Source organism: Pelodiscus sinensis, chromosome 1 (assembly GCF_049634645.1).
Source record: "Pelodiscus sinensis isolate JC-2024 chromosome 1, ASM4963464v1, whole genome shotgun sequence".
Classification (NCBI taxonomy): Eukaryota; Metazoa; Chordata; order Testudines; family Trionychidae; genus Pelodiscus; species Pelodiscus sinensis.
In genome coordinates, this window is record NC_134711.1 from 40,662,228 (window position 1) to 40,685,995 (window position 23,768).

The 23,768-nt window shown below is 44.9% G+C and overlaps 1 protein-coding gene across 1 annotated transcript in view; it reads right to left on the bottom strand.

The window, feature by feature from the left end:
- Positions 1-21,295: 21,295 nt before the first annotated feature.
- ASB15 (ankyrin repeat and SOCS box containing 15) overlaps positions 21,296-23,768 on the bottom strand; it is a 55,234-nt gene continuing 52,761 nt past the window's right edge. Inside the window, exon 12 of the mRNA XM_075928586.1 lies at positions 21,296-23,531. The gene's annotated coding sequence lies outside the window, so the exon portion shown is untranslated. The remainder of the gene's footprint in view (positions 23,532-23,768) is intronic.

The window sequence follows — 23,768 nt, forward strand, 5'->3', positions numbered from 1 at the left end:
ACCCTTTTAAGAGTTGTCATGGGAGTTACGACAATGCATGAAGGGATGAAAGCATGCTCTGTTTTAAGCATCAGACGTCAGCTAGACATTTTGACAGGAAGAATGTCACATCACTACTGTTTGTAGGTCCCTTAAACAGGGGGATTATTGACACAGTGACCATTACCATATTTAGTGTAGCCTGAGAGCAGAAGAGTGTATTACCCTATGCACTTAGCAGGAGTGAGGGGGAATGGCAGGAAATAAAACAAGCAGAATTACACTGACTTTGTTCTCAAGCAACAATGGAAGGGGAACAGTGAAAATGTACTTTCTGAGTTGCTACTGGTGGTGGAGAATAAAATAACTGCATGGTTGTTAATAGAAGTTCCACTCATTTTCATGATTAGTCGGGGGGCTTATAATATGATGAGGCCAAGGCTTTGTGAAGGCTTTGACATTAGCAGGAATGTAACATGTAGTTGAGCACGTCAGCATTCCAAAGTTTACAGAAAACACCACTATGGGTTTTCTTACATAGCATGTAACTGGCTACACAGCAATGCTGTTTATTTTGATTTCAGTTTTGGAACAATGATCTGAGGGAGAATTAGAATGACAAGTTTATTAGAAGTTAATATGTTTTATTTAAAATTCGATGACAAAGTGCCACTCATACTAATAGGAATTTCATAGGGTCTAAGTGTAGAAACAGGGCCTGAAGTCCACAACTATCACAACTTTAGCTCTGACAGAATCCAGCAACTATACATCTATAGCTTTGGGGCACCTGGCACTGGTCTTTGTCGGAAGACAGGCTAATGGGCTAGTTGGACCTGTGGTCTGACCCCGGATGGCCATTCTCATATTCTTGGCTTCTTATACTGGCCATTTTACAACTTGCTGCATCTGCTTCTCTTCCAGGAGGCAAGTACCTATTATGATTTCCTTTTCTTAATTCTAAGGAGATGGGGCAGTATTATAGCGTTAAAAATGATGACAGTGTGATATTATTTTTACACACGTAGGCACCCAACAGTAAGAAAATACAGCATGAAAGCTGAAAATTCAACCTTCACTCTGCCCCTTCATATGTAGGCACTGCAACATGGACTTTAAATACATGATCATATAGAATCATTCAAATAATACATAATATGCCACCTTTTTCTGTTAAGAGTGAAAGAAACTGAATGCTTAAACCGTAGATGCTGTTCTCAGACATTTAGCCCAGCACTGTGTGGTCTTCTCCACAGCCTGTGCCATTGTCCATAACCAGGGAAAAGTTGCTGTAGCAAAATAAGACAAGAACAAGCTTATAAAAATAGTGTTTCCATGCTTACCCTTACACCAGCCTTTTTTGCTCATAGGGTTTTAAGACTATATTCAGTGACAACAGAAGTAGAGATTTGGGACTGCTGGTTTTGTTCAGTACCATCACTGTTTGTCTGCTTTTTAGAATGGTGTCTAGGAATAAATCTATGATGTTCATCAGTATATTCTTTATTTATGTAAGGCCTTGTTCTTCGTCGACACTGTGCAGAGGAGATGTAGCCAATGCCATTCATATAAAGACAACAAAACCTAATGTTTTAATTTTTTATTATTTCACTTTTTTATCTGAATTTTAGATTAGTATCCCACCAAAGTGGGATCAAAGCTGGAGAATACAAAATGAATCAATACCTAAAGGATTAGTGGAAAAGTCTGAAGTAGTTTGCAAAGCCATGTGACTAAAGTAATGCACGTGGATTGTCATGTAACCGAATGACCTGTGAGTTCAGATTGCTCATGCTGGCTAAATCTTACCCTAACCTGAAAACAATGTGCCAATCACGTTTATTGTTTGTTATGGAGACCAAATTGGAGGGCTACTGTGAAGAAAATGAAACATGTCAAATGTCAGATGATACTTGAGCACAATGGAAGGTGTGCTCATTTTTCTTTTGTTAAAATGATAAATTGCAATCGCATAAATTACACACAAATTAGGGATTACCTGATGATATATATGAAAAAAATAGGTACTGTTTATTCTTTTAACTTTTGTGTTGAAGAGTTACGGTTTTGATGGCAGAATGGATGAAATGCAAGGTTTAATCCTTCAGTATATTAAGATGGTAGTTTACTTGCTTGCAGTTTGTGAAATAACAGGCCAATGTAATCTATATATAATGTGCAGAATTTTTACAACAAACATTTTGGGTACCGCTAGGCAAATAAATTCTCAATGACAAAGCTTCTGTCAGAAAATACTGATCTGATTAAATTGAAACACTGCATGGCAATGTATTGATTTTTTTCAAAAAATTCAAAAGGAAATTTTTACATTATTGTTTCAGATATAATCTGTGTTATGATGTCATTGAAATGATGAAGTCAAAACAAAATGTTTTAATGAGGTTCAAACAAAATATTTTGGAGAATTTTGACTCTCTGAAAATTTAAAAAATTTGGAATATCCTGTGAAATAGAAATTCCACTCATTGACCAGCTCTTATTTGGAGCTAGAATCTGTATTACATCTCCTGGAAGGTGTAGTTCAGAAATCTTGGCAAAGAAGAGCAGATGCCAAATGTATCTTTAAGCATCTTCTTTCATTTATGGCAGCCTCCCCATAGTTTATGAATATAAGTGCTACAGCTATTTCCTCTCCTAAACGTAACAAACTGTCCTAACTCTGGCATGCCCCCTATGTTGGGAGCTGTGAGGATGACCACCATAGGTTAGCACAGGCTTATGCAGCTCCTGGAATGGAGGAATTCTCCTCTAGCCTGTTGTTGTCCCCATATACCAGGGGTGGAGAACATTTTTGGGGTCAAGGGCACTGACCCACAGAAAAATCAGTGAAGGCCTGCACACAAGTGAGAAACAAAAAACCCCACCCCTCACCAGCATGGGCTCTCCAATGCTGGGGGGAGCCCCAACTTTCAAGGAACAGATCCAGGCAAGCCAGGAGCTGCATCCAGCCTCTGAGCCTTAGATTCCCCACCCCTGCCATATACTATGAGAGTGGCATAATGTGACCACAGTGGTGACAAGAGTTGGGCTAGCTATAGAATTTACTAGCAGATATACATGCTGTAACTGAAGGAATTTCTCATTCTTTCTTTCTTTGAATATACAAGTGTTATTTCAATGATTGTATTTTTCAAAATTTGAAGGAAAATGAAGGCTGGAGTGAGAGCTTGTGGGTGAGGAGGTAACGGGGGTAGGTGGCTTAGGGCAGAGGGTTGGGAGATGTGCGGGGGTTCAGGAGCAGAGAGGTAGGGGGCTCAGGGCAAGGGAAGGGGGTGCTGAAGTCAAGGCAGGTGGGAAGAGCAGGCCTTAGGGCAGGGGGTACGGAAGAGTGGGGGTTTATAGGAGCTGCCCTTGGCGATGAGGGTGGTGCTGCTCCGGTGATGACTCCTGCCAGGGCCAGGGCAGTGCTCCCCTGCTAGTGTGCCCCTCCCCATTTACCCCTCTCCTGTGGCCTGCAGGCTGTCTCCGGGGTCCTGGCTGTAGGCTGTCTGTGAGGAGGCCAAGCTCCAGGAGCTTCTCCCCTCCAGCTGCACCCCCTCCAGTGTCTCCTCCCCCCAGCCTGCAGACTGTTGGGTGGGGGGGGTGAGGCTCCCCTCTGTCCTCCCACAGCCTGTTTGGGGAGGGGCCAGGCTGCTCTCCAGCCCCACCTCCCATAGCCTGCAGGCTCTCCATGGGAGGGGAGGGGGCAGGATAAGCTCCAGGTTTGTGGCAGGGAATTCCTTACTGATGTGCTGACAGGCAAACTGGTGGAGCCCAACCCTGCTGGCCATTCTCTTGGTGCTATAGCTGCTCCCAGTGGCCACTCTCAGTGTCACATCACTCCCATCTCTGCACTCCTCCCTTTCACATTCCTCCTCTCTCTGCTCCTTCCCTTTCCATGTTATGGGAAATAGCCCCATTCCAGGCACTTCCTGTTTTCCAGGCACAACCAAACCCTGACCTTGGTTTAAGTTAGGGTCAGAGGAAGCTGCAGAACAAATTTGGCGGCCTTAGCTCTTACAGTTTAGGAGGAGTTCTTGAACAAACACAAACAGACACACAGTAAAATATATTTGTATATAGTGTTGGGATAGCTTCTACCAAGCCTAATAATCAGAAATGGGGCCCTGCTATTCTAGGAGTATATTAACCCATAGTAAGAGACAATCCCTGCTCGGAAGAGTTTACAATCTAATTGATAAAACAGAAAGAGACACATCTAGGGTTGCCAGATGGTTTCAACAAAAATACCGGACACACTTGGCATTACATCACAATCTACATTACATCTTATTTAGAAAATATAGGACTTTTTTTTTCTATTTATTTCCCGAACAGAAAGCTCAAATACTGGACTGTCTGGTTCAAAACCGGACACCTGGCAACCCTAGACACATCAAGGCTACATCTAGACTGCAGAGTTTTTTCACAAAACTGGCTGGTTTTGCGCAAAAACTCATGGAGCGTCCACACCTCAAGCACATTTTCGCTCAAGTAAATCAACAGAATGGAGGGGGTTTTGCACAAAAGTTATTCCTCTTTCTATGAGCTCTTGCACAAAAAGGTGTGTGTGAACAGGGAACTGTCTCTTTTTACGCAAAAAACCCCTACCGAAAAAAGCACAGATGCATGCCCTGGTGGCCATTCTGTGAATACCTATCAGTGCTTTCTTCTGAGACAGAGTCTATGCAGTCTGGATGCTCTCTTACGAAAAAGCGCATTGCTTTTTCAATGTGCTTTTGTTGAGTGGATGCTCTCTTGCACAAGAAGTTTTTGCAGAAGATCTCTCCCACAAAAAGCTTCTTGTGCAAGAAGCTTGTAGTCTAGACATAGCCCAAGATTCAAATAAAATAGCTGTCAATGGTCCAAAACCTGAATGGCAATATTTCTTATGGCTCACTGCACTTCTCAGCCCCCCAAAATCTATGCAATACACACACACACACACACACACGCTGCTAAGTATATAAAAATGAGTTTATTATTCATGTGATGGGGAGCTCTAGTCCCACACTCCAGATAGCCGGGGCGGACTCCCCAGAAATGGCGGGGAGCGTGCAGAGGCTGGGCGAGCTGCCATCTGGCGTCTGGCGTCTGTCATCTGGCGTCTGTCAACTCGGCCATGCCGGGAGGTAGCGCACGGCCAGGGGCACCTTGCGATGACGTCACCAGAGGCGCCGCCGGGGTGCGGGTGGATGACATCAGTTGCCGGGCCGGCGGGATAATTGAAAAGTGGCAGATAGGCACCGAGGAGAGAGGACGGGGCGAAACTGGCCAGGAGGTGAGTAGGGGACCCCCCCTGGTGGAGGAGGTGGAAGAAGGTGCCACGGAGGTGGAGTAGGAAGCGGCCCAGGGCAGGGCCGTGGAACCCAAGAGCGGGTGGGTTTAGGGGCAACTACCCCAGCTGATGTTCAGGGAGACTCTCTCCCAGCCTTAGGGCCCTGGGCCGGGGCTCGGAGAGAGGGTGGGCCCGAGTCTTTCTACTCCACCACCATGGGGAAATTGCAGTGTAGCAGGGGCAAGAACTTTGAAGCGCGAGTTTCCCATCCTCAGGACTAGAGGGATTTCGTCATGTTGGATTGGTATTGGGGACACAGGAACGGGGAGGGGCATGGAGACACCTCTGGTGTCCATACGGGGAGGAACCCATGAGATGAGTCAATTACTTTACAATGCACCTTTGACAACCTCAACATATCTATTTCCCTGAGACTAATTCTATCTTTTCACACCCTGAGCAGATTCAAACAGCTGCCAATTTTTAAAAACAACTTGCCAGAAAAATATTTCTTCCTTCTTACCAAACTGTGGATTCCCCCCGCTAAATATTACTCCTGGCTGATGCCCAGGCTGGGCAAGATGAAACCCTGGACCAGTGACAGCTTTTTCTATACACATCAATGCTACATCTTTAATATTGAATATCTTGTAGCAGTCTAGTGCTAGGAATAGAACTTTACAAAGCATGAAAAGGGCAATTCCCAGCATGAGATTAGTAACTATGGAAGAGCTATTTTATGTTGTTAGCAATGGGGATATGAGTTCAATATAATTGGAGTAGTGACAACTAGGGCCTCTGACTTTACAAGTTGAGGGATAAGGGAAAAGTCCCAACAAACTTTTAAAAACTGTCTAGAACATTTGTAGAACAGATTTTATGTGACATACATGCTATATTATATACCAAAATCTACTTATACTGAACATTATTAAGGTTGCAAAGTCAAGCACTTAGAAGCCTAATTTGTCCCCTTGTGTGTACAGTAATTCCTCATTTAACATTATAGATATGTTTCAGAAAATGATTGTGTTAAGTGAAAACGTGTTATGCGGGGTCAATTTTCCAATTGAAAATAATGGAAAAGGTGGGGGTTGCGTTTCAAGCGGTGATGTCTGTTGGGACCAGGACATAAGGTTGGGGGAGAAAGGGGACTGGGTTACAGCAAGGAGGGGAGGTGTTTGGCTCTGGGGAAGGAGAGGAAAGGGGGATTGGACTGGGAGTATGCCCCTGTGACGGGTCTGCCAGGACCCACACTACATCTGGCGAGGGGGGGTCACCGGGGAACAGCACGATGAGCAGTGAACCCTCCGCCGCTTTGCAGGGATACGGGGGAAGCCCTGCGCAGTGTAGTTAGCAGTAAAAGTAAAAGCTACTTTTGTAGTTAGCAAGCCATTCACAGTCTTTGTTTAATCCAGAGAAACTGCTGAGCTACAGTTCATCTTCAAGTTTGACACAATCAGCTCTGGATTAAACAAAGACTGTGAATGGCTCGCTAACTAGAAAAGCAGCTTCTCCTCTCTTGGAATTCACACCTCCAGATCAGCTACTAGAAGTGGGCCTCATCCTCCTTGATTGGATCCACCTCATCATCTCCAGCCTGATTCTGGCCTGCATATTTATACCTGCCTCTGAAAATTTCCACTACATGCATCTGACAAAGTGGGTCTTTGCCCACGAAAGCTTATGCGCCAACACTTCAGTTAGTCCATAAGGTGCCATAGGACTCCTCGCCGCTTTTGCATAATCACATGATATATTCCCACAGGACTCCTGCCTCATTCAATGTACTAGATCAGTGTTTTCCAAATAGTGTTCTGTGGAACCCCGGGGTTCCGCGAAGTGAAAATAAGGGTTTAGTGAGAAAATTCCATTACAATAACATTTTATGATTTAAAAAATAATAATTAGTATTTAAGCATTTATGAATTTTATTGAAAACAATTTTCATTTGTGCTTGCCACAATAAGTGTCCCTGTGTAATGCCAGCTTAGCTAGAGAGTGGCAACGATGATGTCACTACTCAATCAGTGGTGCGATCGCCTGTTATATACCACGGTAAATCCCCGTACTCCCTCTCAGGATGACTCAATACGTAGGTGACTCAATACAAATATACTAGTGCCGCGTCGGACAAAGGCGAAGCTTCAGCTGTCAAACTAGTTGCTTGTATGGGAGTGTGCAGGCAGTGCTCTTGCAAATACTTTATGTTAGTATAGTCATGTGATATCTTGTATTTAAAAATTTAATCAAGACAAATATAAATTGACTATGATAAATTAATCTACATATCATGACGTTGATTAGCATTTGTTTATTATTAGCCTTACTTTTTTGTGGTCTACTTTTTCAGCTCCATATATAAGACTGTTATTAGGGGTTCTGCAAAATTCTTTCGAGTTTAAAAGGGTTCTGTGGCCAAATAAAATTGGGAAACACTGTACTAGATGAACCAGGCTCAATACTTCAGCTGGGAGTGTCTCCCCCCGATGGTAGACAGATTCATACAGGCAAACCTGAGCGCCCATCGAATTCATTTGCTGCTGTGAGTGCTTACCACTTCTACAAATCAGACACTTGGGTCTACCAACAAATGAGGAACAAACAATTAGTGTGAAGTTTGGTTGAAGTGACTTGACTAGCATCCCATGGGAATTCTGTAGATGAAGCAGGGATGGAATCCAGTTCTCCAGTGCTGCATTCATGGACTGAACTTTGAAAATATTACCCATTTTCTTACAACTTCTGCCTCCGTTACATAAAAACAGCCATACTGGGTCAGACCAATGGTTAATCTAGCCCAGTATCCCGTCTCTGACAATGACTAGTGCTAGATGCTTCTTCTGGTAGTCAGAGGGTTAAGGACAGTCAGAGCATGGGGTTGCATCCATGACTATCTTGGCTAACAGTTGTTGACCTCCATAAATTTATCTAATTCAATTTTAAACCAATTTATAATTTTTGCCTTCACAATGGCTTTGAGTTCTACAGTTGATTATGTACAGTGTGAAGAAGTACTTCTTTTCATTTAAACTTGCTGCCTCTTGATTTCATCACGTGATCCTAGTTTGTGTATTATGTGCCAGAGTAAATAAGATCGCTTCATTCACTTTCTTGACACCATTCATGATTTTATAGACCTCTCTCATGACTCCTCATAGTCGTCTCTTTTCCAAGTTGATCAGTCCTAGTCTTCTTAATATCTCCTCATATAGAAGCTGTTCCACACAACTAATCATTTTCTTTGCTCTTCTCTGAACCTTTTCCAATTCTAATATACTTTTTTTGCGATGGGGTGACTAGAACTGCACTCTGTATTCAAGGTATGGGCATGTCATGGATTATAGGAAGGGTAGGCAATACTTTCTGATGGGGGGGCACGCCAAGATTTTGTAAATTGGTCAAGAGCCACACTCTTCCATGATATTAATGGAGGAGATGCAAGGTCTGGGATGGAGGTTGAGTGTATAAGGGAGCTTGGGGTAAGGCATTGGAGTGCAGAAGAGAGTGTGGAGTCTAGGAGGGAGTTTGTGTGAAGGAGGCAGTTGTGATGTGAGGCACTGGACTGAGGTACAGGGGTCTGGGTTGTGATCTAGGACAGGAAGGGGTTGTGACCTGGGGCAGGAGATTGGGGTGCAGGATATGGAAGGGGGTATGGGTGAAGGAGGGGAAAGAAAGTTTTGGGTTATGTGGGGTAGGGGAGAAATAATGGGGGGCAGAGAGTTGAGGGAGGGGGACTGGGATGCCAGAGGCAGGCTCTGGCTGGGAGACTTACCTGCATGACTCCTGGCCAGCAGCCCAGCATGTTTCTGAGGCAGCCTTCCTGCCTTCCTTTCTCGCCCCTGCACAGGCTGAAGGGGCCATGTGAGTGTGTGAATAACTATGAGCTGGAGGTGCAGGGGCATGGTGCTGCCTGTTCTTTGTGTGCTGCCTGTTCTTCAAACAGGCTGCTCCCAGAAATTGGCCAATGGTATTGTGCTGGGGTTGGGTAAAGCATATTAAGCCTTCCTCAGCCCCTCCAGGCTCACAGTTCTGAAATAGAAATGCCTGCGGCAGCCACTTTTCTGAGCAGCATGTGGGTGGGACGAGGCAAGCAGAGAGACTACCTGAGGCTTCCCCCTCTGTTCGCAGGCCAGATCCAGTTGCTTGGTGAGCCGGATTTGGACCTCAGGCCATGTTTTGCCCAGCTCTGGCTTATAGAATGGCATTATATTTGTGTTTTCTATCTCTTTCCTAATAGCACCTAACACTGCTAGCTTTTCGTCTGATGCTGCACATTGAGCAGATTTTTCCAGAGAACTATCCACAATGACTCCAAGATCTCTTTGAGTGGTAACAGCTAAATTTGACTCCATCAGATTATATGTATAGTTGTGATTATTTTTTAACGTAAATTTCTTTGCACTTATTAACATTGAATTTAATCTGCCATTTTGTCACCTAGTTTACAAAACTAGGTAACTACAAACTCCTTTGTAACTCTTTGCATTTTTATACTCTCATTAACAACTCTGCTATATCCCCCAAACATCCTGTCCACTGAGGCTACGTCTACACTGCAGGTATTTGTTGGTAGAGAGTATGCTAATGAAACGCTCATTAGTATTTGTTGTGCTGTCATTTGCATAACTCTGCCGATGCACAAGAGGTTTTTGCGCAAAACCAAGCAGTGTGGATGGGTCCGTTTTGCACACAAAAAAACTTTTGCGCAAGACCCCTTATGCCTCAAAAAAGGAGGTATACGGGATCTTGCGTAAAAGGGGTTTTTTTTGCACAAAACTGGCCCATTTTCAAAGGCTAGTAACTTGGCAATGTTTGGACACAATTCTACGGGGATGGCAAAGTCACATCCCTCATTCAAAGCTTTCTGCCAGTTTCATGTTCAAGACCTAGGTACTGGTGCCTAACGGTCAGTACCATGGAGGGATCCATACCTAGAGATTAATGGCAAGCCAAGCTAGAGTCAAGAATCAGGGCTATGGGGCACCTGGGGGCACAGCTGACAGCAGAGCTGGGCAGGGGTAGGCACAGGCAGCAAGATCAATCACAACTGCAGCATAGAACACATTAAGCAGACTGGTTGCTCTGGCTGCTATGGGCTAAGGGTCAGCTATGCGTGGTATGTTGCTAGTAGTCTGACCCTGCTATAGCTGCTTTCTGGTACTGCTTCCCTTCCTGCCAAATTTCATATCTTTTGCTCTAAATCTTAAGGAGTGGGCGGTTCAAAGAAAAAAAAGGCAGGATTTTTAAAATATAGGTAAAATAATGTATTTTTCCCTAGCCTCATTCTTGGAAATGTCTCTTTTGGTGGAAATTTCCCCCAAAACAAGTCATCCTGTGCCAGCCAGCCAGTATGACAAAGGTTAGCTCAATCAAAATTTGGCAAAGTTATAAGCAACTGAAAACAGGCTCTTCTAATGGGAAGTATCAGGCAACATGTCACCAGTACTTCCAATAATAAAGAACCACAATGGTGGTGTGTGATTTTTTAAAGGTTAGATTGGCAGTTACTTAGGGTAAAGTATATCACTTAGTCTGGCTTCAGTAATATAAACTCACACTGATAAAACCTTTCTAAACATGCCACATATACAGGGACTGCACTTCTTTCCTTGGTTCATAAGCAATAGAGCAGTTAAGGGTAAACTAAGTTTCACCACTTCTCACTGGGCAAATGAAAGCATTTTGTTTAATTTACCCACTTACTTTTTAACCACTGTAGGATGCAGAGTCAAGTTAGGAATTATGGGCATTATTATAAGTGCAAATTCACTCCCACATTTGAAGATCGTTTTCATACAACTTTCTTTTTATGTGTTTTCCATAGTGTTTTTCCACACCTTCTTTAGCTAATGGTAGTAGTAGTTATACAGGGCCTAAACCTCTCTTTAGTAGTTAATATTTAGTGAAGACTTTAATTTTTCTCTCATAAAATATTTTCCAAGTTTTTGGATGAGGGTATCCTTCCAGACACTCCCCTCCCTCCATTTCATCCCCATCAATCAACCGTTTCAAGTAATAGTTTGAAATTTTGTCAGGTTTCTAATAAATTTCCAAAGTTTGGGCACTTTGGCCCATTTGTTTGAAAGCCTGTGTGCAATGCCCAAAAGGTAAAAATCATGCCCGTGGAGGTCCATCACAGACCGTGAGGGAAGCCTGCCATGCATATTTTAGGTTGTAAAGGAAACAGCTGAATTGGAATTCCATGCTTCAGGAGCACTGCTCAGTTACCACAGTTCATGTTTTAAACAATATACATTTATGCAAATTAAAAAGGACATCTGTCTGTCCCCTTTGTTTCTCACTCTTTGGGTTATTTTTCATCTTTCTTTACCTTTTGTTGCTTTTCTTTCCCTCTGTTTCTTCCTTTAGACTCTAACTTTCTTCTCCACTTAACATCCTCTATTCTCTGTCCTCCCACTATAATTTCCTTTCTCCCTTCTCTTCACTCCCTACTGCATGCCCCTTGTGTGTTTCTTCTCCACCACTGGATTTCCCCTGCACCCTCTCCCCTTCCTCATTGCATGTTCTCTGTGCTCTTTTCTCCATCTTTACAAAGACTCTCCTAGGTGCTACGCCTACAGGTACAGTGGGAATTCATAGTGCAATTTGTACAGCGCGTACTCAGGTAGCAGTATACTTGCTTTTGCTGTGAGTAGCCACTTAACATTGCATTCAAAAGTGTCTAAACCATCACAAAGTAATTCTGCTTAAATATGCACTTCAAAGGCCTTTCTTTAGAGAGAAAAGATCAAAAAAGAAAAAAAGCCAACCCTATGTGACCTCTAAACATGGCTGTAAAACAGACTGATGGGACAAGCTGCATCTGCTTTATCCTAGAGACAAACACAACTGCTGAAAGAAAACTGTGTGTACTGAGCTGTCCTTGGAAGCTATGTGTCATCACCTACATTTAACTGTGGTATCAGCAAAGCAAGCTGGACAAAGCCTGGGTTGCAGGCATGTGAAGGAATAATTTTTCAGATGCTTTTCTCTATGCCAGATGATTCCATTGTTCAGATCATCTGTCCTGGTGATTTGTAAACAAGGTATCACATGGTAGAGAAGGTTCCTTCCCTTCTATCCAGGCTGAGGAAAAACAAAGAGATCAGGGTTTAGAGATGGGCCCGAGCCAAAACTTTCTTGCCTTGCAAATCAGAATTATAATCTGGGCAGGTTCTAAGGCAGGTTCCAGACTAAAATCATGACTGATGTTTAGTATTTATAAGTGTGAAATGCATCACCCTAATCTTAATGATTAGCCCTAACTACCTCCATTACCCTGACACTATTTGTGACGGGGTGGGGCCCGCCTACCCCACCGAAACGGGCCCACCCCGTACTGACCCCGCGATTGCCCTCTCACTAGTGGGGGCAACACAATGGGAGTTGCTCACGTGTGGGCTGTGTAGTGCCGCCGCGCGTCAGCTGAGCGGCGAGACAGCAACCGTTGCTGAGCAACGCGGGGCGCACGGCCGCAGGGTAATGGCGGCCGGAAGTGACGTCAGAAGCCCAGGGGGAAGGGCAGGGGGAGGGGGATAAAAGCCCCGAGGGAAGTGCCGGCGGGGGAGGGGGGAGAGGCAGGAGAAGGGAGAGAGGAAGGGGAGAAGGAAACGGAGAGGCACGGAGGAGGCGAGGTGGAAGCAGCCCAGGGCAGGGCACAGAGCCGGGCGCACCAGTGGGTTAAGGGGACATACCCCCTCCAGTGGGACAGGTCCAGGAGACTCTGTCCTTAGGGCCCTGGGCTGGGGTCTGGGAGTGAGGGTGGGCCCAGACCCCCCACACCGCATGCCCAGTGAAACAAACTTTAGAGGCAATGGCCATTCAGCAGCTAGCGAGTAAAAAGGGAAGAAAAGACAAGGAAGAGAGAAGGGGGGTGGGCCAGGACCCCCACACTATTCTTAATAGCAAATCCTAGCTTAGCCCTAAACCAGGGTTGGACAAGAGCCTGTCAGCGAGCAGGATGTGGCCCACCTAGCTCTTTTATCCAGCGAGTGGGGCAGTTACCAGCCCCATCACCTAACAAGTTGCCTGGGAGCTGGGGAGGGATGAGCCCTTTCAACTGCTTCTATTTAAAGGGCTTACACCTTCCCTGTGGCTGCCAGGTAATGCATTAGCAGCCACAGGGAAGGCACGAGCCCTTTAAATAGAAGCAGTTGAAAGGGCTTGTAGCTCCTGGCCTTACCACGTTGCCTGGAAGCCACAGGGGAGGAGTGAGCCCTTTCACTTATTTCTATTTAAAGGCTCCCCCCCCTTCCATGGCAGCCTACAAACACTTCGAAAAATTTTGAAGTGGCCTCCCCTTAAAAAATTATTGCTCACCCTGCTCTAAACTCTGCTTTTGCCTTAACTCTAACGATGATCATATTTAGGGTGACCCAGATGTCCTGTTCTCAAAAGGAGAGTCATGTACTTAAGCTCTCCCGCAGGTGTCTTTGCATTTTTTTTTTAAATGTGTCATTCTCTTGTATTTTCTGTCTCTCCCCTTCCATCAGTACTGGTAGGTATTACTGCTGGCCAGATCCTTGTTCAATGGCCAGATCCTTGTTCACTGGAGGTGAATGGGGGGCGTGTCCAGAAGCTGATGATGGGGTAGGGTGCAAGGTTGATGGTTGGGCGAAGTTAAAGTGTGTGGGGCTGGCTTGTCCTCCTGATAGTCCTTCAGTGCAGTCCCTGTTGAGTGCTGGCTGCTTGCTGTGGTGGCTGGTGAGTGCAGGCAGGTGGTGGCCAGTTATGTGTTGCCTCTGCTGTTCATCCATCTGCCCTTTACATGCTTCCTCTCTTTGTCCTCTCCCTGGTGTGCCGGTTTACCCCACCAGCCCCATTGCTGCTCCATAGCCCTCCGAGCTCCTGCAGGGTGCGTCATGTGGAGAACCAGATCCTGGTCAGATCATTCAGCTCACCAACAGCCTGGCCCTTCCTCCCACCACTGCTTCTGGCTGGGATGGAATACATGGAAAGCACAAGACCCTACAACCCAGGATGCTGGTCAGAAGGGGCCAAACCCCACACAGTGCTCGCATGGGGAACTTTTCTGACCCTCAGCTAAGCTTTGGAGTGCTGGGGAGGTAGCTCTCTTTGTACCTTGTCCCTGCAAGATCCACAGCAGACCCCCCAGGAAATGGCGCTTAGCATACTCTTCATTCACTGGATCCATCCTAGATCCTACCCCCAGGCAGTGTGGGGCTTTTCTGTCCCCTCTGACCCCTCCACTGCTGAGCCACCTCTCTAGGTGGGTTCAATGAAGCCCCCTTTTCAGTCAAATTTTCTGGGCCTGCATCCTCAGGGCTTAATTCTTTTCTGTCTGTGTGCTATAGCCAGGGGACAGGAGGTGACTGGGTTATGTTGGTGGCCAGTTCTAGCATGGAGGTGTTAGCTGCCTTTCTACACTGTGGGGATAGAAAGAGACAAGCTGATTCTAGCCACAGTGGAGCAGGAGGGTGGAAGGGAAAAGATGATCTCTGCAAAAACACAGGCCAGATCCACTTCTATCCCCTTCCCCTGAATCTGGAAACAGCTCTCTTCCCTTCCCTCACACAGTGCTGAAAGGTTGCTGCTGACTACTTTCAGGTATGAATCCTGACAGAAATTGGGGAGGAGGAAAAGAAATTACCCAGCCTGCCTTGCACATGTGCCTTGAGAAAATGTAGCACCAGGATCAGGTAAAACAAAAAACAGGACTATGTAGCACTTTAAAGACCAACAAGATGGTTTATTAGGTGATGAGCTTTCATGGGCCAGACCCACTTCCTCAGATCAAATAGTGGAAGAAAATTGGTATGACCATATATACCAAAGGATAAAAAAAAAATGAACACACATGAAAAGGACAAATCAAATTTCAGAACAGAAGGGGGATGAGGGGAGAAGGTAAATGTCTGTGAGCTAATGATATTAGAGGTGATAATTGTGGAAGCTATATTTGTAATGGGTAAGGTAATTAGCGTCTTTTTTGAGACCAAGGTGTAAAGTGTCAAATTTAAGCATGAATGACAGTTCAGAGGATTCTCTTTCAAGTCTGCTGTTAAAATGTCTTTGAAGCAGGATGCAGGTAGTTAAGTCCCTGAAACAATGCCCTTTCTGGTTGAAATGGCAAGAAACTGTTTTTTCTTTGTGATCCTGTCTAATATCTGTTTTGTGGGCATTGATTCCTTGGCAAAGTGTCTTAGACGTTTGTCCAATGTACATAGCAGACGGACACTGTCGGCACATGATAGCATAATTTATATTTCTGGATGAGCAGGAATATGTGTTCTTGATCTTATAACTGAATTGGTTAGGTCTAATAATGGTATCAGCAGAGTGAATATGTGGACAAAGCTGGCAAAGGGGTTTGTTGCAAGGGAAAGTTCTAGGGTTGGTATTAGTGTGGTATGTCCTGTGGTTGTTGGTACGAATCATCTTGAGGTTAGGTGGTTGTCTCCTATATTAGACATACCTCTAACCCTAACCCTATCCCCGTATGAGAAGGGTGTGTAGGAGTGTGTGTGTGCTACTTCTTCCCATGGAAACCTTAAAGATAAGAAGGTAAACAAAGACTCCAGGTACACAGTATTTCTTCTTAACAGGGGCTCAGTCAACTTGATGTTACTTTGCATGTTTGTATTGCATAGTTCTAATTGATTGCCTTTGAACTTGCTTGAGTGCCAGTAATTTTACCAGGTGTCCTGTATTCAGTATGGGGAAATATGACCATCCTAATCATATTACCTTACGGTTACCTATAACTGCAAATCTAAACAAAGATCAATCCTAGGCTAAATGTAAGCCCTGAGCCAAATCAAATCATGGTGCTTATTTCTTAAAGGAAATAGGATGTGATGAGGTGTCTACCTTCTCTTATATGAAAAGAGTTAACTGGAACTAAAGAGTTCTATTAAAGTACCTAACTGCACCTGGAGGGTAGGCCAGCTCCAATTACTGATGATTCCTAGGGAGGAATAGAGATGAGAGTTAGAATGAAGAGAGGAAGTTTACAAGTGTAGTAGAGAGGGCTTCAGAGAGAGAGAAAAATAACTCTGTAGTCTCTCCCTGGGCTCAGTGTGTAGGAAGAACTCTAGAAGATATTCAGTTGAAGATCAAGAGTGGGATAAAAGGTGAAGCCATATGAAGGCAAAAGGGGGGCTATGTTTATACTTTTATTCTATAGGATAGAGCTGAGAATCCTAGCCCTCCAAAAAAGGCCAGCTTGGTGAGACTATGGAAAGACCTCATTATAGGCACAAAGGACAGAGAGGGCCTGGGGGAAGTTGTATCCCTTAACCTGAGAGGAAAGATGTGAAGATTACAGGGCCCATTGTCAGCACCAACATCCCTGATGTAAAGTGATTTGACTCTGTTGTGTTGGATTTTCTCTCTCCCCAGAAGGAGTGGACTTAAATACGACCTGGTCAGACAGCTGAATCATGGGAAGAGACTGAGCACCTGTCTGAAACCAGAGCACCTATCAGCAGGGAGCTCTACTCTGGACAGCCCTGTTAAGCCATGCCCAACCATGAGTAGGTGCCCCAGTGGTGAGTCCATTCTTCTACAGCATAGTATTACCATTAACATTTTCTCACTGAAACTTAATGTTGTGTTAAGTTCTAAAAGGACGTGAACATTGGCAACATCCCAGAGAAAGGAACATTCATTGGTTATTTCCCAAAAGAGATATAATGGGGACTAGACTGCTTTCACCCAGTTGAGTGGGTCTCTTCATGAAGAATTTAGGTGAGCTTTTCCATTACAGAATAATGCTATGCAGCATAGACCTGTTTCTGGGAGATCTGAGCAGTGCTGTCAGAAGGAAAATGGTGCAGCATTGACTCACACAGAGCAGCAGATAATGGCACGTGATGCCACTGGTTGGCTGAGACTAATTGGGCCGTATCTGTTGGCAAGAAAATGAAGAACTCATGACAGGCAGGAAAATGAGTCAGTTCTCTGGGGGAGCTGGCAAGAGAGTGAGAACCTGTCTTGTATTTGGCGGGCTGGGATGAGCACTCTCCTCAGAGGATAGCACTGGAAGGAAAGTTTGTTGGGAAAAGGCAGAGGGGATCTTGGGAGGCTTGGAGTGATCCAAGAACCAGCCCACCTTATTTTGAAGAATCAAAGCTTGTTGCCTGGTGCCCCCGGCCTCAATTTCAAGTGACCCAGATCCCGATGGCCTTGATTTATTATACAGCAAAGCCTGAATCACATGATACAGCAAACTTCCAATATTGTCCTTGAAACAGGCACTGAGCTAATAAAATAAATCAGCCCTTGTACTTCTACTTCCCCTTATTGAATAAAAATAGAGAAGCCGATGTAGGCAAACAAAAGTTAAATGTACAAAGGTTTTCTCTCCACTCTCCTTTTCTCCCTAGACAGTTAACACCTCCTTAGCACTCTGTGTTAGTAAAATAAGAATCATGTCCTGTAATGGGAGATGAGCCTGTTGCCTTTGATAGCACAAACTATTTCCATTTGGCTTCTGCTCAAAGCAAGTACTTCTCCACATTTCTGCTGACCATACACTTCCTCAATATCAGTTACTACAGTGCAAAAAAAAGATAAAATAGCTACATGATTATGATGATCTTATATTCAAATAGCTCCTTTTATCCCTCAGGAGGGTTCTCAACATGCCGTATAGGCATTACCAGCAGCTTTTCAAACTATATATAGAAACCATTTCACTCACTGCTGAAGTACATACACCCTTCTGGTGAAATATACCAGTAGCTCTGAAACTGCTCAGCTACATGCCCAATACTTTAGGACAAGTTATGGAAAATACAGCCAGGGTCCCACTGAAAATGCATGAGGCAATATGTTAGGTACAGAGTGCATAATTACAAGAAGTGCAATGTGAGGAGAACACTATCATTAATTCCTTCTTTCCTAATAAGTGCCATGAGATAGCTGTCAGAGGGATAGTCATGTTAGTCTGAATCTGCATAAACAACGAGAAGTCCTGTGGCACCTTAGGGTACATCTAGACTACAGGGTTTTGTCGACAGAAGTTTTGTCGACATAACAGTGTGGACGCAAAGGACAGCGTAGATGCAATAATGCCTTCTATCGACAGAACTCTGTCAACAAAAGGCATTATTCCTCGTAGAATGAGGTTTACATACGTCGACAAAGCTGCTGAGTTTTGTCGACGTTATGTCGACCTAACTCAAAGGCAGTGTGGACGCAGGTATAGTTTTGTCGACAAAAGTCCACCTTTGTCGACAAAACCCTGTAGTCTTGACACACCCTTATAGACTAACAGATTTATTGGAGCATAAGCTTTTGCAGGCAAATACCCACTTCATCAGATACATGACATGCCCACAAAAGCTTACGCTCCAATAAATCTGTTAGTCGAAAAGGTGCCACAGAACTTCTCATTGTTTATGAGATAGCTAGTCCCTGTGACTAAGACAAATATGACATACTTCTGGATGTTTGGGAAAAAATCTGATCATTTGGATGTTCAGCTGCTAGCTGGTGTTTATTGAATTATTATGTAATTATAGGGAAAAAAAAGTTTGGGCTCAGTCCTGTACTGAATTCCTTTCCTCAGAAGTGGGAAAGCTATAAAAAAAAGTCACCTGCAGTTTCATGATCCTGGGGACAACTGAAGGCCTATCATCCCGTAGTTTGCATTTCAGACCAAAAGGGTGCTCTATTTTCTATAGCACAAGCAGCAGTACTATACTATTTGTTGATACACCAGTCATTTCTTTTGCTCACTTATCTCCTAAGAGATAAGTGAAAAGCTGTGTGGTTTCACTTTTAAAAATGAATAGAAAAAAACCTCAAAACAATTATAATGGAAAATTATAATACATGGGGACCTAACTACAAATAGATGTACAATATAAGACCAAAACTGATCCCTCTGTTACATTGTTTTTGTATTGACATTAATGGGGGTTCTGTGTACCATGGAATATGCTATGGACGTTCTCACTGCAGTGCAGACAAGAGAGAATAATTCTGCCCTGCAGCTGTGTCATAGTCAGGGGTTTTAGTTGAAACATCAATTATGTATCAACTATGAAAGCTAAATGGATGCCTTTCATATGTCCCTAAAGCTCCACTTTATAAAACCAGCCTTACGAATGGTAATAGTTTGTGTATGTTTTATTATAGCAAATTACACAGCCACAGATGCCTGCAGCACTATTCTTTCTGGGTACGTCTACACTACAGCGCTAGTTCGAACTAACTTAGTTCGAATTAGTTAATTCGAACTAAGCTAGTTCGAACTAACGCATCTAGAACTAAAAACTAGTTCGAACTAGCGTTTTGCTAGTTCGAACTAGTAAGTCCACATTGAGTGGACTCTGAACAGGGCTTAATGATGGCCGGAAGCAGTGCCGGCAGGGCATAAAAGGAGGACTTAGAGCATGGAGATACTGTCTCAGGCTAGCCGAGGGCTGCGCTTAAAGGGTCCCGACCCCCACCCCGGACACACAGTTCTAAGGGGTGCCCCGCTTGCAAAGAAGTTCTGGCTTGGAGTGCCCTGAGTGCCCACACTGGGCACATCACACCACTCGGCCATCAGCCCGGCTGCACTTGCCGCAGGCTGCCATCTGGGGAGAGGGAGTAATTGGGGGGCTGCAGGAGAGCTTCCACCCCCAGAAGCCCGCAGAGCCAGCCCAGTCCTCCCCATCGGGGGCTCGTACCCCATTCCTCCCTCACCTCCTTCCACTTGCCCTTCCCTAGCCCCCCTTCTTATTGATGTACAAAATAAAGATAACGTTTCTTCCAACATTGACTCTGTCTTTATTGAAAAAAACTGGGGGAGACTGGGAAAAGGAGGTGGGAGAGGGGAAGAGAAAGGCTGGGAGAGGGGAGGGCAACTAACATGATCAGGGGTTGGGAACAGGTCCCAGATGAAGAGAGGCTACAGAGACTGGGACTGTTCAGCTTAGAAAAGAGGAGACGGAGGGGGGACAGGATAGAGGTCTCTAAAAGCAGGGGTTGGGTGGAGAGGGTGCATTCAGAAAAGTTCTTCCTGAGTTCCCATAAAGAAGGACTAGAGGACACCAAAGGAAAGGAATGGGTAGCAGGCTTGAAACTAGTAAGAGAAAGTTGTTGTTGTTGTTGACAAAGCAAATAGTTAACCTGTGGAACTCCTTGCTGCAGGAGGCTGTGAAGGCTACAGCTAGAACAGAGTTTAAAGGGAAGTGAGATCAAGTGATGGAGGTTGGGTCCATGGAGTCCTATTAGCCAGAGGGTAGGAGTGGTGTCCCAGCCCAAAGTTTGTGGAAGGCTGGAGAGGGATGGCACGAGACAAATGGCTTGGTCATTGTCTTCGGTCCATCCCCTCCAGGGTCCCTAGGGTTGGCCGCTGTTGGCAGACAGGCTACTGGGCTAGATGGACCTTTGGTCTGACCCAGGACGGCCATTGTAAGCTCAGGGCTCAGTGTCGGGGGTCTCAGTGGACCCCCTTGATTTTCATGCACACCTGGTCCTGGGTGGCCAGGCTGGCAGCTCTCCTGCCCTAGCCGGCCACTTTCCTGTGCCTAGTGCGGAGATCGTGGACGAGGTCCACGATGTCCGCACTAGCCCAGGAAGGTGCCCGCCTCTTGCGGTCCCGGGCAAGCTCCCGGGAGCCGCCAGCCTGGTCCCGGCAAGAGGGGGTGGGCTGGGGGGCATCGGGTGGGTGGCTCTGTGCCGTGCCAGGTGCAGGGTCTGCTAGCTGGGTGCTGGCAGGCTTGCACCTGGCACGGGCACCGTAGCCAGCCCGTGCCCCTTTAAGGGGTCCGGGGCCGGGAGGGGGGCATAGAGTTTCCCTGGTGTTGGCCAGAGTGGCCACCAGGGAAACCTGGGGAGGGCTAGCCTCCCACTAGTTCGAACTAAAGGGCTACACAGCCCTTAGTTCGAACTAGCTAGTTCGAACTAGGCGTTAGTCCTCGTAAAATGAGGTTTACCTAGTTCGAACTAAGCGCTCCGCTAGTTCGATTCAAATTCGAACTAGCGAAGCGCTAGTGTAGCGCATAGGAAAGTTAGTTCGAACTAACGTCCGTTAGTTCGAACTAACTTTCTAGTGTAGACATACCCTCTCTGATTTATGTGCACAGCTTCCACTAATGCTAGTGAGATTTCTGTGGCTATTTCAAAGGTAGAATGCCTTACCCGCCCTGTGCTGCCCATCCCCAGACATACATTTTAAAATAACTGTTCGACAGTTTTGGTTCATTTACTCAGTGCACTTCTGTGATGAATGCAAATATTTTGAAAACATTTTTATGATGTCAATACATGCCTTGGTTTCCCTCTGTGCTTGGTCTTGCTTTTCATGGATAGAATAAAGCAGGACACATGAGCTCTTTTGTAATGTAACTGTCTAGGAAAGATTATTAAGGACTGGCTGGGAACTAGCCCCTGTCAGTGGAAGGCACTAAAGGCATGGTGGAAATCTCAAGAGCTGAACATTGATACCTGTCCAAGCTGGGAGTCTTGAACTCAGGAAGAAGGTAATAGGGCGAAGTTGCAGGAAGTAATAATAATAACTGGGTACCGATCTCTCTCCCCTGAAACAAAGATAAAGGACAGCGAGAGAGAGCAAGTAAACCACAAATGTGGTTCCTCTGGCAGCAGGTTCAAGTGTATGTCTTAACCTCTGCTGCTCAAAGCTAAGCTAAGGATTTCTCGATGTTGCATAACAGTTGACTAATAAAACTGACTGGCTGTGTCTAGACTGGCCAGATTATCCAGAAAATCAGCTGCTTTTCCGGAAAAGCTTTCCAGCTGTCTACACTGGCCGCTTGAATTTCCGCAAAAGCACTGACTTCCTACTGTAAGAAATCAGTGCTTCTTGTGGAAATACTATGCTGCTCCCATTCTGGCAAAAGTCCTTTTGCGCAAAACTTTTGTGCAAAAGGGCCAGCGTAGACAGCTCGGATTTGTTTTTCGCAAAAAAGCCATGATCGCGAAAATGGCGATCGGGGCTTTTTTGCGGAAAAGCGCGTCTACATTGGCACGGACTCTTTTCCACAAAACGTGCTTTTGCGGAAAAGCGTCTGTGCCAATCTAGATGCTCTGTTCCGAAAATGCTTTTAACGGAAAACTTTTCCGTTAAAAGCATTTCCGGAAAATCATGCCAGTCTAGACACAGCCACAGTGTTTTGAAATTCTACTGGTGTCCTTGCAAATTCTCACTGAGGTGATTCACTTTTTTCTGATACAATTTCTTTGAATGGTGGGACTAGTATTTATAGGGTTCATGGAAGAAGCATATTCAAAGACAAGACTTGGGACAGATTGTGGAAGAAAAGGAGACAAGATCAGAGAGTTCCAGTTGTAGGAGGCTGCATGAAAGAAAGCAGAGAAGGAAACTGAGGGGAATGATAAAATGTGCAGCATAGCTGGAGTAACGGCAGGAAATGTAAAGAGATAAAAGACACTCTTCTGTAAATATTGTCTTTATATCATCACACACTAAACCAAAGACACCTGTCAGGTCTACTTTCCAGAAAGTTTTTATCTGATTCCAAATTACTGGGCAACTAAAGGCCAACGTAATTTCCCCAAATCAGTACACCCCAGCAATACTTTGTGACCACATTCTGCCCTCCTATTCTTGTTGCCCAAGTAGATTGTTCCTGCTGCTGTAAACAGGAGTAAGCCGAATAAGCCAAGCAAGGAAGGACAATTCTGAAGCACTTGAACTAGAACACATGGACCATGCCCTCCAACTATAAGCTCAACTAGGGTACGTCTACACAGCAGTGTTATTTCGGAATAACTGACGTTATACTGAAATAATATAGTTCTCCTCTACACTACAAGCAATTATTTTAACACAATGTCAAAATAATGTCGAGCTGGAGGACTTCTTACTCCAACTCATTTTACAAGGCATAAGGGAAGTCGGAGGAAGAGTGCTCTTTCTTGGACTTCCTGCTGTGTAGACCGCGCCAAAAGCTGAGATAAGCTATTTTAACTTAAGCTATGCAATTGATGTAGCTCAAGATGCGTAGCTTATTTAGGCTTTAGCCCTACTCTTTAGATATGCCCCTAGAGACATCTTCACAGCTCAGCATAAGGGCCTGCAGTGTCTGGCCTCTAGGTTTTGGGGTAGCCAGTAACAAGGTACATGAGTTGCCCCCTTCAGATCCACAGTTCAGAGCTAGAATTTGGTCTTTTGAACCAGGCTATAAATGAGAAAAAAAAGCAGGATCTCACCTACAGCTAAAGATGGCATCGAAAAGCAGGAGCTAAAATAACCACAGCTGAAAGTCTGTCTGCTTTGGGAGCTCACCTGCCCGATGCAGCTGTTTGTCTCTCCCATATAATGTCTCAGATTCTATAAGAAATGGAGATCAAATTATACAGAAATATTTTCTCATGTCACCATCCAATAAAACCCTTCTTACTCTTTGCATTTATCCTGTATAATAATATGGCATGCTGTCTGCTTTGGCAGGGAAATGTACACCAGAATAAATTAACTATTCACATTACAGTCATGCTAGCAATGTACTTAGGCCTTGGGGTATGTCTACACTACCCCCCTAGTTCGAACTAGGGGGGTAATGTATGC